This window comes from Lutra lutra, chromosome 4, assembly GCF_902655055.1.
Source record: "Lutra lutra chromosome 4, mLutLut1.2, whole genome shotgun sequence".
NCBI classification, from domain to species: Eukaryota; Metazoa; Chordata; class Mammalia; order Carnivora; family Mustelidae; genus Lutra; species Lutra lutra.
This window is the reverse complement of record NC_062281.1, coordinates 171,495,035-171,514,275: the sequence shown is the minus strand read 5'-3', so window position 1 is coordinate 171,514,275 and position 19,241 is coordinate 171,495,035.

The following is a 19,241-nucleotide window of genomic DNA, read 5'->3' as shown; positions in this document are numbered from 1 at the left end:
CAGGAACTGGCAGAGCAGGGATGAGAATGCTGCCAGCCTTTGAAGCATGGAGGCACCGGGCCCTTCTGGCAGCTTGCCTCCTGGATCTCATTTAACCTCCCATTTCCCTAACAAAGAGGCTCAGGGTCAGGGAAGTTGAATTATTTGGGCAAGGCCACTCAGCTCATGAGGGTCAGAGCCAGAGTTCAGATCCAGGGGGGCCTGACCCCAAGTTCATTCTTTTAACAGTTCTACAGCAAAATAGGAATTTGAATTTCTGCTCAGACCCCAAATGGTCATTTTCGGGCTGTAACCAGAATAAGGGATCCATTTATGACCATGAAATAATAAAGCTATTAAGGATTTGGGCTGCAATCTGGGTCCCCAGCTCCTGAGGGGGGAAGGTTATGTCCCATTCACCCTTTAGCTTTTCCTTTTCAAATACGTGAACGGGATTTTGCTGTCTCTGATCAGAATGGGTCCGTTCTCCTTCCTCCATCCTAGGGAAAGAGAACAAGGAATCATTCTAGAAACACCACCCTGCTGCAGACATTGGAGGAAACAGTCCCCACTGAGACCATGACAGCCTAAGACTCAGAGACCTGGGAAGGGGGTGGATACTGAGGCAGTCTCCCACAGCCACACCCCACTCACCAGGACGCTGTCCAGCTTCCCACATGAGCAGCCCTGCAGGCCTTGGCTCTCTTCGGGCTCATGGAATGGAACAAATTTCCTCACTTTTCTGCCCCCGCCTCCTCCTCCTCACAAAGCTCACCCTCTGTGGGCGAGCTACCCCTCCCACTCACCGCAGGCCCTTCCCACTCTCCGTTGGCCCCTCCCACTTCTCGTTGGCCCTTCCCACTCCAAGCCGGCCCCTCCCATTCTCCACCGCCTCCTCCCACTCACTGCTGCAAGCCCAGTGCCTTCAGCGCTGCTGTCAAAGCTCTGATTGCTAATAAAAGTGGTGCAATTGTTGGTTGGGAATAAGAAATAAAAATAAAGCACTCGAGCTGACCAGCCACTGCATTAGGTCATCTTTCAAGACTGTCATCTTGAAGCCAGGGGAACAGAAAAAATTTGATGTCAGCTCAGGCCCCGCTCCCACACCAACCACCCCTTCTCCCCAAACCAGCATCTATCACCTTTCCAAAAGTATTTCTTCTTCCTGCGCTAGCCCCCTGTTCTCCTCAACTAGAGATGCTCGGACCCCATCCCCATTTCCGTGCACCTGAGACAGCTTATACCTAACACCGCGTGCAAACCTTTTTGCTTATCCACAGTGAGATCCCACAGGGCCTGAGGTGAAGTGGGGGAGTCTGGAACCACAGGTGATGGGATGCAGAGGTGGGGGAGGGGAGAGAACACAACAATTCGGGGCCCAGCCATCAGTCATGGTGCAAGCATAGGGGTGTCCCAGAAGCCCTGGGTTGGGGTTTGCTGACATTCAATCAGACATCCACGGTCAGGGAGCTCTGTGCATGTGCAGCAAACACTGGGCACAGTTCTGGACCGGGGCCTCAGGCAAGGCCAGGCTTTAAACCTCTCAGGATCTGGGGAACCAGGAAAACTCCTGGAAACTTATTTCAAAGGAGCTCCAAACTGAAGCCTAGTTGTGTGTTTTAGTGGTGAGGACCGTATGAACCATGGCAAGGACCTTGGGGGCTCCAGAGGAAATGACCTTTGGCTCCAGTAACATCTAAGGGGCTCTGGGTGAGCTCTGGGTCCCCGAGTCAAACTATCAGGTGACCTAAGAGTGATTAATCATTGCCCCCTTCCCCAACCCCACACCTCCCAGGACTGAGGGGGAGCCAGGCTTCTTAAATGTTTCCTGCCTGGGCTCAGACTGGCCTGGGTTCTTTGGGGAGACATGAGGACTGCACTTATGGGTGAGAGGACTGGTGGGATCAGCGGTCAGGAGGTTCAAGGGGCAGAGGCAGACACACAAAAAGAGAAGGGAAAAGACCCCCTAATCATGTTTTCCTACTCCATTTGCAAGATCCATATTATTTCCTCATGGGTTCATCGTCTTCCATTTGAGTAAAAATGTTTTCCAGCTCTTTCCTTTAGAGATTTTATTATATACCTGGTGACAGATAATATTCATACCTATTACAAGTATGCGACTTTGAACGAAATCCTGGGATTTTCTCTGAGTAGACCAATTTGGGTCACATGTCCAACCCTGAATAAATCACTGGAAGGATGTGACGTGCCAATGTCAATGAGATGCAACCAATCAGGGCCCACTCTTGAGCAGGAAGAGTCTTAAATCCACCCTGCTAGACAAATGATAGATGTGGGATCCTTTAAGAAGAGGGAAGGGGAAAATACGTTCCCCAGGAGGTGGCTAGAAAAGGCCTCAAAAGTTGCCAGGTACGGAGGACTGGCTCTGGGTCAAGGACTCTGCTTTGTGCAAACTGCCTCATTGAATTACCAGCTTTAAAATTATTTTAGAGATGAGTGGGTCCAATGATTCTCACCAAGTCTGCACTCCACTTTAGGGGCACACACAAGAATCTCTGGGGGCAGTGTGAGCTTCCCACGTCGAATAAAAAGGGGCAGAGGGCTTTTAAAGATTGCGAAGTATGCCCAATTCCATCAGGAGCAGCCTTCCAAAATTTTGACCCACTAGTCTGGCATAGCGTCAGAAGGTATGAGGACAGAAAAACTTGAGTCCCTCAAGTCCCCCCAGATCCTGAGAGGTTTAAAGCCTGGCCTTGCCTGAGGCCCCTTGTTACTTGCATTACTTACTGGCTTACTGGCTGCTGTGGACTGAATTTTTGGATTCCCCCAGAATACATATGCAAAGGCCTAAGTCCCAGTAAGATGGTGTTTGGAGGTGGGGCCTTTGAGAGGTGATTCCTTCAGAGGAAAGACTGGAATTCATGGCCCTAGGAAGGAGGCAGGAGAGAGGTAATCGCTCTGCACCATGGGAGAATGCAGTGAAAGGTCGGCAGTCTGCAAACCAGGAAGAGAGCTCTCACCAGATGCTGGACTGTCCCTGCCTTGATCTTGAACTTCTAGCCTCCAGAACAAAGAGAAATAAATGTTTGTTGTTTAAGCCATCTGGTCTCCGGTGTTCTGGTACAGCAGCCCAGACTGATAAGACACTGCCCTTGTGCTATTTATTTTCCCAAACTCTCAAGCTTCTCATCTGTAAAATGGAGATGAAAGCAGAACCTCTCTATGAAGGTTGTCGTGATCATTAAATAAGATAAGGTGCAAAGCAAGTTTGGTATTTGCCAGGATCAAAAGCAATGTTCACCCGATGGGTAGGTCTCTATCATTACATGAGTGTTGACAACTTATTGCCATGTGCCACTGGGAAGAAAAGGAAGGAAGCCACCAACACAGTCCAACACCTCAGTTTACTTTTTTTTTTTTAATTTAAGCCAACATATAGTACATCACAAGTTTTTGATATAGTGTCCAATGATTCACTATTTGCATATAACACCCAGTGTTCATCAGATCATGTGCCCTCCTTAATGCCTCACCTCCACCCACCTCTCCTTCCACAATCCTCGGTTTCTTTCCCAGAGACAAGAGTCTGTCGTGATTTGCCGTCCTCTCTGATTTCTTCCCATTCAGTGTTCCCTCTCTTCCCCTATAATCTTCTGTGCTATTTCTTACATTCCACATAGGACTGAAACCGTATTTTAATTGTCTTTCTCTGATTGACTTATTCCATTTATTGTAATCCCCTCCAGTTATCCATGTTGATGCAAATGGTGAGTGTTGATCCTCTCTGGTGGCTGAGTTGTAGTCCATTGTATGTATGAACCATGTCTTCTTTATCCAACACCTCATTTTAGAGATGAGACAACTGCCGGTTGGGGGAATGATCCCATAGGCCCCATGACCGGTGGGGATGGAGCCAGGACAAGAGCAGATTCCAGCTCAAGGCAGTCTCCTGGTCTTTTGTCCAGGGATCACACCTCACATGAGACCACGTCTTGTTCTTCAATCACGCCCATCCCCCTTCTCCCCACCATGATCCGAGCGTTTTATCTGTCACATAACAGAAGTCTGCTGCTGCTCAGAAGTATCTGCATGGTTGGAGGTAGGGAGACAGATCTCGTTTACTTATCAAAGACCCTTCCAGGAAAAGCATTTCCAAGAATTCGGCATCAACATCTGACCATCTTCTGTCCATCCTCCTCAGCCAGGTTCTATTGCCTACTGTCATTAATTGCCTTGGGCAGAAGGAAAACTGTTGGACATATCATTTTGCTTCTGAAAGTGGCCGCTGCAGCAGCAGCAGCAGCAGACAAAACCCAGCTCTCTCAGTGCTGGCTAAGTGACTTTAACTGGATAATCCTATTACTGGGAGATAGGACTCCCTTAATCAGGGTCCTTCTGTAGGTAATTTTCTTTTCTTTTCTTTTTTAAGATTTTATTTATTTATTTGACAGAGAGAGCTCAAGCAGGGGAAGCAGCAGAGGGAGAGGAAGAAGGCTCCCCACTGAGCAGGGAGCCCAATGCAGGGCTAGATCATGACCTGATCTGAAGGCAGATGCTTAACTGCCTGAGCCACTCAGGTGCCCCTGTAGGTACCCTTCTGATTGGGTTTTCAGACACGTGGCAAATGCACCTTTAAAGACCTCTGCATCCATCCTTGCCTCTCCACTGAACGCACACATATAAGCAAACCCACACACAGACACACACGCCTACCTTCCCTGCATGCGTCCTTTCAAAGGATTCTCACAACCTGGGAGGTAGACAGTCCTTCCATGCTGTGCCACCGCCAGTCCTAGATGGTGCTCACATATGCACATTCCTGCCAGGCTGACCCACAGACACCTGTCTGCCTCATTTGAGACCCTCCTGGCCTCACCTGCTTCTGATCCCTCACCTTGACCATGCAACCAGGTGGGCACAGGCTTTGGTCAGCTTTATGCAGGTGCACAATTATTGCACTTGGATTGGGCATACCATGCATCTCTCCCCTGTTTCCCTCGTGCTCCTCTGTGACACCTAGGTGTGGGATACCACAGGAAACTTGCTCAGCACCCCACATATGCACAACCTGGTGGTGCAGGGGAATCAATCCCCCTTGAGGCAAACCTTTGACACCCTTTCTGAGTGATAGAAAGCAGTAGATAAATGCCCCCCTTCTATCCATTGCTACACTGTCCAAGACAGTCGAAAGGGCTTTTCGGATGGTCTTGTGAGACTGAGCAGCCACTGCTGATGGCTGTAGCTGAGGTAATGCATCCTTGTATTGGCTCATTCTCCCCCTGCTTCACCCTCTACTTCTGCTCCCTGGGGTCGGTCACCCACAAAATACTTGTAGGTAAGCCTTGATCTCAGGCTTTGTTTTTGAGAATTCTGAGCTAAGATGGTTGTTTCCCATTGTGGCCCTGAATGCCAACCCTCAGGATAGAATTTGCGTGCGGGATCACTCACCAGTCATGTGGCAGTCAGGACCTTTGTGCTAGCACTAAGTGGAGGGGTGATGACCCCTGGCACTCAGTGGTATCACAGTAGCTATGACTTCCACATGAAGTTGCTGATAGAAATGAGAAGCCAGTTGGAAGGTGAGCATGAGTTATGATGGCTGTCCTACTTGAATATCTAGAGACAATTATTAACTATAAGGATTACAGAATGATAGGTAACCGTTTGTTAGTCACACTGAACATCTTGAAATAAGACAGCAAAATGCTCACAATATCCAATTGCAGATTTGAGCCAGAAGGTCTCTATGAAAGCTTCGAAGAGACTTTCAATTTCCTGTGGCCATGAGACACACTGGGCCAAAATCCTAGCCAGCATTATTTGAAAGGGTGACAGTGTTGCAAAGGACTTTGAAGGCACAGCCTTAATAGGTCTCCTCTGTCAAAGTTGTGGCCCTGATGGAAATGGAATGGACACTCGAGATGTGGGATTGGGCCATTTGAACAGACAACCTGAGAATCTTCCCCAGATTTCCCTGAGCCCTGTACACTGGCAGAAGTACCCCTTTCCCTTTGTCTCAGGACTACAGCCTCCCAGTCTGGAGAAGCTGCAATAACTTTACCCAATGCAAGTGCTTGCACAATAAAGTTCATCCTTCTCAAGATCTGCCCCTATACTTCTCACCACCTCCAAACCAATAACTGTGGTCAGGTCTCAGCACAGCTTCTGCAAGCACTTCAGTCCCTGCTCCTGGAGAAAATGTCAATGTTCAGATTATATGCAGAAGCAGAAATTTGAAAACACATGTGGAGCTGGATATAGAAGATGTTAGAGAGGAGAGAACTTGGGTTATAAGGTGAAATAGGGGAGGGTTTATTGACATGGGGGAAGTCACCTGTGATTTGGGGTTTAATATTCTGGAAGGAAACATGGAAACCATCCTAATCGTCTACTGGAGTGACTCCTTGAAGGTTGGACCTGACCATAGCCTACAATAAATGAAGTACAGATTCTGGACTTGGCTTGATGTATCAGAGAAGGGACCTGAATGCTCATAAAGTTGGGAATTTTTTTTGAAGCAGAAAGAAAATTTCCAGACTCTTTCTATGAAGCCAGCATTACCCTGATCCCCAAACCAGGCAAAGACCCTACCAAAAAGGAGAATTTCAGATCAATATCACTGATGAATATGGATGCTAAGATTCTCAACAAGATCCTAGCAAACAGGATCCAACAGCACATTAAAAAGATTATCCACCATGACCAGGTGGGATTCATTCCTGGGCTACAAGGATGGTTCAACATTCGTAAATCAATCAATGTGATAGAACAAATTAATATGAGAAGAGAGAAGAACCACATGGTCCTCTCAATTGATGCAGAAAAAGCATTTGACAAAATCCAGCATCCGTTCCTGATTAAAACGCTTCAAAATATAGGGATAGAGGGAACATTCCTGAACTTCATAAAATCTATCTATGAAAGACCCACAGTAAAATAATGTGTCAAATAAGAACCTACCACTGGCCCTAGGGTGAGCCAGAAAGTACTCTTTCCTTTTTTATTATTATTGTGTTCAGTCAGCCAACATATAGTACATCATTAGTTTGTGATGTAGTGCTCAATGATTCATTAGTTGCATATAACCCCCAGTGCTCATTACAACACATGCCCTCCTTAATACCCATCTTTCCAATAGAACAATGAGGAATGCTTGGGGCAAGCATTTTAATCAGGAAGCATCATCATCTTGGAGACACTGATCTTCCTCTTCAGGCCTTGGTGGAAGACAATGCCATGGAACTTGGATCTTTAGGATCAATAGGGATGATGAGATCCCAGCATATCAGAAGCCAAGTGTCAACACTTAACCATCATAGGCAAGATGAATATAATTCCATTAGGAGCAGCAAGACTATAAGGGCAATTAGTGTGCCTTGATCCACAGGGATCTGTGCTGATGCTTAATGTATCAGAATGTTTTTAGGGGCAAACAGATAGACAGACGTCTAATATATGCCTCTATTTGTATGATTCAAGACTTTATGAACAGAAGCCTGATACCAGCCACTGCCACAGAGACCTATCAATTGAAGGAGAGAGGTCAAGTTCCCTTGAGGAAGGATGGTGCAATGCTTTTATACACACATATAGGAAACATATGTCTGATCCTTTCCCAAAGGATTTATGGCTATTTGTTAGGGCAACTGCACACTGAGGAAAAAAGAAATAGACCTTTAGATGACTATTTGGGAATGGGGACTGAGATGATACTAACACATGATCTGAAACACTATTATGGCTTGCCAGTTCAAGCAGAGAACATCAGAAGGCAGGTGATCAATGGAATTCTGGTCTAGGTCTTTCTCATAGAAGATCCAATGAGTCCTGGATTCTGGTCCCACCATGTAATGTTTTCTACAAATCCCAAGTTTATAATGGGAATAGATATAGATGTTAGCTGAAATATTCCCCACACTGGCCCTATAGCCTGTAAACTGACTGTCACTATGGTAAGAAAGACTAAGTGGAAGCCCCTAAAACTGCTACCCTATTCTTGAAGTTACAATGGTAAATGAGATGCTGTCTTGCATCCCTGAAAAAAATTGCAGAGATCAGTGCCAACACAAAAGACATAAAGGTGTTTCCCTCTGCAACTCTACTTTGTGGCTCATACAAAAATAAAACGGATTCTGGCAGATGAAAGTAAGTTCCATAAACTTAACCAGGAGGTTGCCCTAACACAGCCGTCATGTGGTATCTTTACTGAGCAGATCAATATGTTATCTGGCATTTGTATATGATCACTGTTTTATCAAATGAATTGTCCTGGATATTTATCAGTGAGGACGTTCAAAAGCAGTTTACCTGTATGTGGGAAGGACAAGAGAATGCATCCACTTGCTCTAGGACTATGTTGACTCTCCTGCTGTCTGCCACAGAGTCATCCATGGAAGAGATCCTAATTGTCTTGATACCCCCACCCTAACCAGCTTTAAAGAGTGCCGTATCTCAGGCCCACACCATGTACTATTTGCCTTACATCTGGGGTTTCTCTTTTGATGCTACAGGGTGGGATATTGCAGAAACATGCTCAGTATTTAGGCCTGTGTAATCCAGAAGCGTGGCAAAGTTAATGACCTCTGGGGCCAACTTTTGACCAGTGGATGACAAGAAGATGATATATAAATACTTTCTTCTTTCTATCCCTGGACACATGGTCTTAAGATGCATTTCATATAGTTTGTTGGTAATCCTGAAGGATCAACCAACTAACTAGTCAACCACGGTGATGATATCCTTAATTAACTTAATAATGTATCCTTATATTGACCCTCTCTCCTTCTCTGTCTCCTTCCCCTTCCCTCATTCCCACTCTCTGAGAGTGTATTCCTCAAGAAAGTACTCATGGACATAAACTTGTGTGTCAAGTACTGCTTTCTGGAAAATTCAGGCCAGGTCATTGACTTCTCCGTAACAGAGAATGATGAAGGAGAGAGTCTTCTATTCCCCGACCTTTTGTTCTCTTATTTTAGGATAGAAGCCAGAGAATCCTGGAGTTGAGCGATCCATACCACTGGAGGTTTCAAAAAGTGGCCAGCTCACTTAGAAAAGGAAAGAATTTAGATAAGATATCTCTCATTAGGAAGGAGGAAACAATTTTTACCTTGGAAGTTCCATGAGAAGCAAGAACAGTTACAAATAACAAGGAGTATATATCAGCAGATCTGTCTGATTCACAAGTGATCTCTATAGCACAATTTTAGGGGTGAGAGGTTCCAGTTAATAGTCTTCTTTCTTGGATCAAGCATTGCCACTTTTTAAATGCACATCTCCTTAAGGAGGACATGAATTGCCTGGAGCACTGGGTGTGGTGCATCAACAATGAATCTTGGAACACTGAAAAAATAAAACACAATTAAAAAAATAAATAAAATAAATGCAGCAAACTTTAAAAAAAAAAATAAATGCACATCTCTTTGAAGCAGATATCACCAACAAAAATGCCCAATGGGACCAGACAAGTAACTCAGATGAATGGAGTACATGTCCCAATCATGTAGCTCAGCCACTCACCAATGTAGCTGATGATGCCAAATAGGGGTATGGATGGACGCACTTGCCTGCTCTTCTATTTTTTTTTTATGACTTGCAATTTATTCAGAAGAAAACAACACAGAAGGTAAGGAATTACCCACTGATAAATGGCATGCCATTATCAAGCACATGGAATTGACTCCCAAATGGATTATTCATTCTATAATATTTTTTTCTTTGCAGATTATTTTTTTTTATTTTCAGCATAACAGTATTCCTTGTTTTTGCACCACACCCAGTGCTGCATGCAATCCGTGCCCTCTCTAATACCCACCACCTGGTTCCCCCAACCTCCCACCCCCCACCCCTTCAAAACCCTCAGATTGTTTTTCAGAGTCCATAGTCTCTCATGGTTCACCTCCCCTTCCAGTTTCCCTCAACTCCCTTCTCCTCTCTAACTCCCCTTGTCCTCCATGTTATTTGTTATGCTCCACAAATAAGTGAAACCGTTTGATAATTGACTCTCTCTGCTTGACTTATTTCACTCAGCATAATCTCTTCCAGTCCTGCTCTTCTAATTTTTTAAAAGAAGTTGGAAGTCGGGACATTAACATAACATCTCCAAATTTTTAATAGTATCAGCTAATTAAAAATTTTTTAGAACATCCAGGAGGCAAAGAGAAAGTATTAACGGACCTAATAGAGACGGTTTTGAAGGATTTCATCTCAGAACTTCCCAACCTCTCTTTAGTTCCGGACATCCAAGCAATTACGTCAAATTTTGCATTGTTCATTCAGGAGTATGGATAGAGTATCTCCTACGAGTCAGAAACGAAAGTCAGGAACCAGCTCTCTGCCTTCCAGTGGCTGTCAATAGTGGGTGAGTAACACACAGAAAACTAAAGAGACAGATTGCAGAACAGTGTGAGAAGAGCTATGCTATGAAAAGGACAGGTACTGTAGGAGCACAGAAGAGAAGTACTCAAGCCAGTCCAGGGAGGTCAGGGAAGGCTTCCTGGAGTAATTGTCCTTCTCCCTTCCCAGTTTCTTGGGCTGATTTCAGACCTTCCTCACCTTGCACTGAAGTTATCCAAGCAGCCTTCTCCACGGCCTCTCTGATTCCAGTCATTCTCCACCCTGCTGCCAAACTCACGTCTCTAAAACACAGAGGTGTCCATGTTGGTATCATATGTCAATTCCCCGTAAGATGTCCCCACTGCCTATAAAAGAAATTTCCAAATTTCATGAGCAACACACCATCAGTGAGAACTTTTTGAGAAAGATACTTTACCATAAATGTATTTGTTTGTTTATTTATTTATTTATCTATCTATTTACAAATTATACACCTTGTGGTATACTACTGTATTGTGGACATTTTGTACAACCAGCAGAAAATTTTTAAGGGTTAACTATAGGAAGTTGAAAATTATAAAATATTTTACATATAAAAAATTTTGTACCATTAAGTACACGAAGAACCATGTAGTTTGTTCATTGTAAATGCTTAGCTACTTTTTAAAAAAATCTTAGTTTAACACTTTTTGATGTCATCATTTTAAGGTCAAGTGGAGAGAATGTTTATTTTGTACATGGTTTTAGTGACCTCATAGGCTGAAAGAGAGGCATCCTGAGGACAGAGATCAAAATGGGAAAAGTACATTATTGGCTACACTTTCTACATACTCTTCCTTTCAATCCCAGATACCAATTATTACAGAAGATGTGGGCATTTGTCTGGTGGGTTCATATTCCATATGTTGATCAGCTGTTTTTACAAACTAATCAAATGTGATGTTTTTACATTTTGAACAAATGTGTTCAAAATCTTCTGGAATTTTTTATTTGGGAGATTTTTGAACACTTTAAAAAAAAATCCTGTTTCCAAGTTTTTACCGAGTGTAGATGTGACAAGTTTTGCACATGACATGCTGACAATATTATAGGCAATAAGATCACATAATGGTGGAAACACTTCAAACATCGATTTTTAAGTGTTCTTCCTTTCGTGTAACCTCTTTCAAAAAACAGTTCCTTTCTCACTTTTATCTTGAAAGGGCAGATTACAGATGTTTACTTTTTGAAAATATCTAATAGCAAGAGCTACCTGTCATCACCAAAAGGTCAGCAAGTTTGGAAAACTTGTCTTTTTGTGCAAGAAAATTATATCTCTCATCATTAAGCTCAACAAGCTAGCAAGAGACTCTCTGAGTTGCACAGTATCATTCCTCTTCTCGTTACAAACTATTGAAAGATTCTACCACTTAAAATATACTCTTCCAGCCCATGTCAATTGCTATGTGACTCATCAGGCTGAAGGTGAAGGGGTGGGTGCAGACTTCAGCAGACTTCAGCATGAGGGAACTCCCATTCTTTCCTCAGGAGACTTCATACACCCTAGGAGACATACAACTGTCTGATGAATGGACAGGTAAGGGTAACCATGCTACTCCAATAAGTAAGTATTTGTAATGGCTAAATTCTCTGTCATTTTCAAAATGAAAACTAAAAAAAAAAAAAAAAAAAAGGAAAGGTTTTTTTTTTCTTCCCACAACCGAGTGGACCTCTGGTTCTTTGGAGCCCACTGGTAACAATGATTGAGTCTACTAGCTGACCTTCCTCACTTCCTCCTCCTTCTCTCCCACTTAATCGTCCATTCATGATAATAATAATTAACATTTAATGAACATTTACTATGTGCCAGGCACTAATTCACACTCTTGACATGGATTGATTCATTCAATCTCCACCACCAATCTATGAATAAATCCTATTGGTATCCCTTTCCACAGGTGAGGAAACCGAGACACAAAACATTGAACAACTACCCAAGGTTTCAAGGATAGAAGATGGTTGAGGTAGAATCCAGACCCAGGCAGTTTGACTTCAGAGGCTATACTCTCAAGTACTGTGCTAGGGTGGCCTGTCTGACATAGAGGTACACAAAGGTCTACACGTCTACCATGATCTTTAATTCTCCCAGGATTTTGCACATACTATTCCTTTTGCCTGGCCCAGTCCTCCAAGGTTTAATGCGAATGGAAGAACCTCCAACAGCCTTCTCTGAGCCTGCAGAAAACATTAGTTGCTACCATGGTTGTCTTCCTCACAATGATGGCCCTTTCTCTGGAAACTGCTCCAATATGCAGGGGACAAAACCTGAGCCAAGCTGGACCAGTCAGACCCCTTCTCCCGGGATTTGGAATTTTAACTGAGTGACACAGAAACTGGGTGGAGTTGGGCTGCCAGGTGGGAGGTGTCCTTGGAAGAGAATCCACAATTGCCACTTTCTAGACAGGTTGGGAATCCATGAACCCCTTTTGTTGAGTTGCCCAGCACCATTCTGTCCTGTGAGCTTAGCAATCAAGATCTTCCTTGACTTCCAGAAGATATCTCAGTGTCTTTCACTGACTCCACCCAGAACCCATTTTCATTTCCTTCAATGAATAAAGCCAATGTAACCAATCCACTGAGCTCCTGTGGCAATTTTCCCACTCTTCCATCAATGCTTTTATCAGCTTGCACTGTGGTCTTTTATTTGTTTGCAGGTCTGACTGCCCTGGGCAGATTGTGGGTAACTTGAATGCACAGGCTGCTTCCACCTCTCCAGATTTCCAGTGCCTTGTACCTCACGTGACCCAGAGAAATATCAGCAAATGCTTGCCAAGTGGCTATTAGGTTGGGTGTGTTTCCCCAGGATGAGGCAGACACATTTGGGTGCCTCTCCTGGTTGTGATCCATTCTCTGCTGATATTCACAGCCAGAGCCTTGAAAATACTATCTCTGGAAAGAAAATCCAGGCTAGAATCATTAAAAGCATTAAAACATGACCTTTACCTGCTATAGGCATAATCCATTAATAATGTACCTTGTACTAGAGAGATAATGGGAGTCTCCCACAGGGGATCACAGAATGACGGGAATTTAAGGGTTGATACTCCCTCTCCAAAATTGCTTTATCCACACCAGGTGCAAACAGCAGGGTACACACCAGCCCTCCTGAGGCTGAGGCTTAGGCTGGGAGGAGGAGCACCAGACAAGAGGGAAGGACTTCAAGCTGGAAAGAGGCCCCACCCTGGCCATTCCACTTGCCACCTTCCATATGACAGCCCTGCAGGAGGCTCCAGTCTGTCCCACCTCACTCTACTCAGGAGTCAGGAATTGTCTGGTCTCTGACTATGGCCAGGAGTGGGGCAAAACCGACTCTAGAGTTTTGGGGCTTTGTGCCAATGCGAGACATGGCTAGTACCCAAGCTTCAGATGCAGCTAAGTCCTCAGCTCTCCGTAGGACTGAAGGAGGCTCTGTCATTCCTGATTCATGGAGTCACTGAGTCCCCAAGTTGGAAAGACCTTAAAGGTCATCTTATGCTTGAGCAGCTTTTGTGACAGGAGATTTACTACCTCCCGAGGCAGGCCACTCCATCTCACAGAGCCCTGACAATTGGAACGCTCTTCCTCCCACTGAGTCCAGTTTTCATGGGGCCCTCTAATCAGAGCCCATGAGGGACGGGTGCCCAGGGGCACACAGTAAGAGGGAACCAAGTCTACAGAAAATGCAAAAACAATAATGAAACCAACTAAAAGTTGCTCTGTCTTTTCTTATCAACATCACTGGCAATGCTGAACAACATCAGTAGTAAAATACTCCTCCTTGACAAAAGCTTTTGTTGGTCAAGTTCTAAGCAATTGTTATGGTTACTGCTGAGTTTTAATAATAATGATTTATACATAATAAGCGTCCATTTAGCACATTCTGATTGCTTATCCTTTGATAAACATTGTGTTCTACATGGGCACTAAAAACTTGGAGAAATTCCAGTAATACAATTGGCCAACACATACAAACTCAGCTACCTGTGTTCATTTCAAGAAGAAATTCTTGAGGTTTGCAGTCATTCCAGCTCACTTCATGATCCCAGCCCGTCTCCAACCCCTGAGGTACTTCATTTTCCTGTGTTTAAATGGTACATTTTTAGAAATAAGCACAATAATGGTAGAGACCAAAAAAATAGAAAGTGAGCTACTTCAATTCTGACATTCTATATGACCACTTGAAGTTTTATTTGCATTTAAAATTTAAGACAGTGAAACAGAATGAAAACTGCAAGGTGCAGTATTTTTTTGTTTGGTAAGTGCAATTTTTAGTTCACCTGCATTGAATTTGAATAATATCTTTAAAACGGAAATTCATCCTCTTTTAATTGTTAACTGTTTTTAAACTAAAGAATTAATCAGGAAAATAAAACTGGAGTTTTATTATTTCTTACTGCAACATACTGTATATATATGTTGCCCCTTTTCTCAAAAGCTACACCAACGTAATACAAAATATTAATCCATTGCTTTCTTCCTTTTTTATTCTATAATATTTGCTGTATTTTTTTAATATTTTGATTACGTATCTATGAAGTTTAATAAAACAAAATTTTCAGTCTTCTCATCCTTTGTGATCATTGTTATTGTTTGTTTCTTTTTACAGTCATCACTGAGAATAATCTTGTTGTACAGAGAAAAGGGTGTTAAAAAGTGATCCTTTCTGGATGTCAACTACACCAGGCACTCTACTGACCCTAAACTCTGTCACCAAGGCAGCACTAGTATTTAAAAATTCCCATCATGTTTACCCAAGACTTTTCTAGGTTGATCATCCAGTGCTCTGGAACATTTCTGATAAAAATGGTTTTGAGTCTTTCTGCCATCCCCACTAAATGGCTATCATTTATCAAACACTTACTGAGTGCCAGATAATGTATATGATCTCATTCAATCCTCCCTGCAACCCTGTGAAGCAAATATTCTTCTTTCCATTTTATGGCTGAGAACATTGAGGCTCAAAGAGATAAATGAACTTGTCCAAGATCACACAGTTGTTGTGCCACAGAGCTGAGACAGAAGGTTGAGTACGTGCGGCAGCCAAGCCCATCCACGTGAAGGTTCAGCATGGAGTCACCTCCTTCATTCTGGAAGCTGTACATGTGCTAATGCTGCCTATGAGCTCATTGGTTTTGTGGGCATCTGCAGCTCGCAGAACAGGTGCCAGGAGGATGTTGACTTGAGCCGCAGGGGTCTGGCATGTAATGTCTAGACTCCATCAGTCCTGGGGTGGGTGGGGGAGTGGAAAGCTAATGCTGAAATAGAAGAGGGTTTCATCTGTGCTATTCCAATGAAGGGACAAAAGTGCCCAAGCCCCAAGGAAAGAGTCGTACACATGCCTTCAACTGAAGACAAGCTCAGTGTCTGAAGAACCCTAATCCAAGGACACCTGGGTGGCTCAGTTGGTTAAGCATCTGCCTTTGGCTCAGGTCATGATCCAAGGGTTGGGGGACAAGCCACATGTAGAGCCCTGCATTGGACTCCCAGTTTAGTGGGGAGTCTGGTTCTCCCTCTTCCTCTGCCCCTCTCCCACCCCATCCATGCTCTCTTGTGCTCACTCTCTCTCTCAAATAAATAAATAAAATTTAAAAAAAAATCCCTGATCCAGAGCAGAACCTCGGGGCAGAGCAGGGGTGACCAGCAAGCCAGGATACAGAGCCCTGCTTCTGCAGGCAAACCTCTATGAATCAAGGAAGGCCTAGAAAAATGCTGGGTGGCCCTGGGAAAACAGATAGATCCCTTTTAGGCTAGGAACAATGGTTGGGCTTCCACCATGAGGTCAGAAGACTCAGCTGAAGGACTCCAGATGCCCTCTACCAGGCCCTTTGGAGAGGCTCAGGGAGATGCCACCTTCAGGCCCCTCTATACAAAATAGTTGGAAGTGACCTCCCAAGGCCAGTTGCTAGAGGACAGAAAGCTTTGGACAGTCTGCTAGGTGCATTCTTCTCCCATTATCCCTGACATGAGGTAGGCAGAGCCTGAAGCTAGTGGATCCATTCCCAGCAGCTGGATAGACTCAGGTCTGAATCAGGTTGTTCCTTCATCCTGGGCTTGGGTTGACCTCCAATCCTACCTTTGTCTTTGATTTCTGAGTCATCTCAATTTAATCATGAGGATTTGGCCTCAGTGCAAGACATCACATGAATTCTTGCTCAAGGTCATTTCATTCAGCTCAGCCATGGAACCAGGTTGTTGAGGCATTTAAGGCCCCAAATAAGTTTGCATAGTCAATGGAGAATCAGTCGGCTTCTCCATCTTCGGGCAATGCCAAAATGTGGACAGATACTGCCCTTTCAGAGCAGAACTCCATCCTATGGCCAGGAGTGGGAAGTTGGCCCATCCCCCAAGGGAAGGAACAAGCAGAACCAGGTAGGAAGAGGGACCTGACAACCAGACTGAGAGTCAGGGACTTGTAGGGGCTCCAGCCCTTCCGGAGGATTCAAGCACTGGCCGAGTCTCTGCACAGAAGCCAGTTCTACATCTGCTTCAGTAAGGTAGGGATGAGGAGGAGAGTTCATGGGCAGGTAGTAACTTGGTGATTTGTGGATACCCAGGCCCCAGCCTGGGCCATGGGACTAGACTAGATATTCTAGTGGAGACTAGCCTTGGAACAAGCAGACCTGGGCAGGGTGTGGGGTTGCTGAGCCTGGGGGTGAGCACCCTTGGGGATTCTGGCACAGTAAGGAGAAGAAGGGATTGAGAGGGATGATGACACTCCTAAGCAACCCTTGATTCAGGAAATTAGCAACCATTCTCTGGTGTCTGGCTTAATGGGTCAGCCTAGCTCAGAGTTCCCCAGCTTGACATTGCATTTTGCTGGAGATGTCCCTGCCATTTCCTTTAGATTAAGTGTGGAGAAATGAGAGCATGATGATAAACACTGATTAACCGCATCCCTCACAGGGGAGATAAGTTTCTCTTTCCGATCTCACTCTTGCTCCCTCCCTTCCTCTCTCCTCTCTCTCTCTCTGAAGAAGCACTGCTCTTTGTCCTAACCTATGGAATGGTGGGTTAATTGGCTTATAGAGCTGCTGAATATGGAACAGAGCCCTAATGGAGATTTAATCAAAGGAGACAGTTGTGTCGAGTGAGGTGTAAAAGCCATTGAAGATGAATGGAGACGGATACAATTTTCCCCCCAGAGTTATTCAGAGCAATTTTAATAAAGTGCAAGTTTAACTATGGAATGGATTGTGTGACTAAGTGTCATTTTGCTGTAGGGCACAGCAGGGCAAGCAAGCGAAGGAAAACTTAGAAAGTCACTTCAAGAAGATGGAGCCTTTTTCTGACTCAAACAATGGGCATGGGACTAAAGTTCAATGCTCCCATCCAAGTCTACCTGTTGCCCAGTGACCCAACCATGGGACTTATATCACTGAAGTTTTCTGCATCTTCTGAGGCTTGTGATCAGTGGGCTTAGTGGTCAGAGCAGAAGACTTGGTCACAGCTATGATTTGAGCCCCACAGTCCCAACCACTTGCCAAATACCTCTACTTGGATCTCTGCATCTTCCCCCACCAAGCCCTCTTCTCCTTCTGTTGAAGAAAGAGTAGTTGTCACTCTGTTTGGGAAGACTTCCTGGGTCTCTTAGGTGTCCCTCCCTGCATTTCTCTAATGACCTTTATATACCATGCAATTGCTTAATTGTCTTTTTTGTCTTTTGTGTGTCCATCAGCCGCCCCCACAGACTGTGAGCTCCCTGAAGAATGAATATATATATATATGAAATCCATTTACTGGGATTATCTTAGACAAGCTATTGTGCAAATTGCTTCTGTACTCAGCAGTATGGCATGGATATCTTTCCATATCAATGCATGTGACTCTATAACAAGCTCTTTAACAGCTGCACCATATTCCTTTGTATGGATGTCACATAAATTATTTAACAAATCCCATATCTTTTTCTGCTATCAGGAACATCACTGAAAGAGTGTTCTCTTACATATATGTTTTTGAAAAGCCATCCAATTAATTCCCTTATAAATTCCTAGAAGACAAATTGTTGAGGTCAAAATTTTGATATGTATTTTCAAGCCACCCTCCCAAAAAGGGAAAAATGTGTGCTAATGTATACTCCCACGAACGCTGAGAGTATCTGTTTCCTTACACCCTGTTTAAACATTGTCAGTCATGTTCATTTTGGCCAATCTGATGGGTAAAACCTGATGTCTCATTTTTGTTAAATTTGACAATATAATCATCCAAGTAAGGCCCCATCTAAGGAAATGATACAACTCTATACCTTGGCAGAGCCATGAGGAATCCCAAAAGCCCAGGCTGGGGGAGAAAAGCTTGCAAAGACTTTTCTTGGATAACCTACCCAGGACAAGAGAGCTGGCTCCCTGAAGGAAGAGGCTAGCAGCCCAAACTACTTATTCCAGGAAGTATGGTCAGAGATAGTCTGATTGATGGCATATCATACCTAAGGAGTCTGGGTGAATTTTCTAGGTGGCAGCACTTTCTGACATCTGACTGGCACCTAAGTTATAGATCTGAGAGGGACACCCGAGTGCATATGAGATCCAGCAGAAATAATACATGGGTCAGAAAGATGGTACATATAGTAAGTAAGATGTAAAGTAGTGATATAAAGGGCTTGAACAGCCAGCCCCAAGGTAAAATCAGAAACAGGGAGCTGGACAGAAGGCAGTTAGACTCACGTGAAAGCTGGTGAGCCTGGAGTCTGATGCTTCCCTGAGCGTACAGTGGGCTAAACACCTCCATGCCCTGGACATACCAGATCGAAGGGCAACTGATGACTGGAACCCCTACTGATTGTTGCACAAGGGGCTCCTGATGCTGTTCCAGTCTGGGTCCTCACTGGTTCAAGGGCTGGGTAGATGGTGGAGCAGGAGGAGATAAGGACTCTACTCTTGACAACTGGGTCTACCCAGCAAGGAGTAAGGAGATACCTAGCCTAGAAAACATGCAGATGATTCCTTCTA